Source organism: Rhincodon typus, chromosome 11 (genome assembly GCF_021869965.1).
Source record: "Rhincodon typus isolate 14 chromosome 11, sRhiTyp1.1, whole genome shotgun sequence".
Taxonomy (NCBI): domain Eukaryota; kingdom Metazoa; phylum Chordata; class Chondrichthyes; order Orectolobiformes; family Rhincodontidae; genus Rhincodon; species Rhincodon typus.
In genome coordinates this window covers 71,917,700-71,918,363 of record NC_063342.1, presented here as the reverse complement: position 1 = coordinate 71,918,363, position 664 = coordinate 71,917,700, and the positions used below count along the sequence as shown (strand labels likewise).

Genomic DNA, 664 nt, shown 5'->3' with positions numbered 1-664 from the left:
AATTTTCCAATTCCCTCAGGAATATCCTAAGTAGAAAGGAGGAAACATACCTTCTGATGAAGGGTCCTGATGAGGGGCCCAGGCCTGAAACATCGACTCTCCTGATCCGCTGATTCTGCCTGACCTGCTGTTTTCCTCCAGCTCTGCACTGTGTTATCTCTGCATTTATATGATGACTTCCATAAACTCTTAATGTATTAAACATTTCCAGCATCTGCTGTGTTTTGCTTTTATGTATATGTACGAAAGCACTTTGCAGGCAAACAAAATCTTTTGAAGTGTAGTCACTGTTATAATGTAGGACACACAGCCAATTTGCACACATATTGCAAGCTCCTGTAAACAATAATGACATTAAAAACCAGTTACGCTATCTCAGGGATGAAGTGTTAGGAATAAATATTAACAGGACACAAGTGACAACTCCCAATCTCTTCTTTCAACAGCGCCCCGACATCTTTCTATCCAAACAGTAAATAGAGGGTAATATCTGCTCAGAGAAACAGCGCCTCATTCGTGCAGAGATAGTAGGAACTGCAGATGCTGGAGAATCCGAGACAACAAGGTGCAGGGCTGGATGAACACAGCAGGCCAAGCAGCATCATAGGAGCAGAGAGGCTGACGTTTCGGGCCTAGACCCTTCATCAGAAAAAGGGTCTAGGCC

General features: G+C 43.7%; 1 protein-coding gene across 1 annotated transcript in view; it reads right to left on the bottom strand.

Moving 5' to 3' along the window:
• The window catches only part of LOC109934128 (guanine nucleotide exchange factor DBS), a 93,626-nt gene that overhangs the window by 49,900 nt on the left and 43,062 nt on the right, over positions 1-664 (bottom strand). The window lies entirely within an intron of this gene.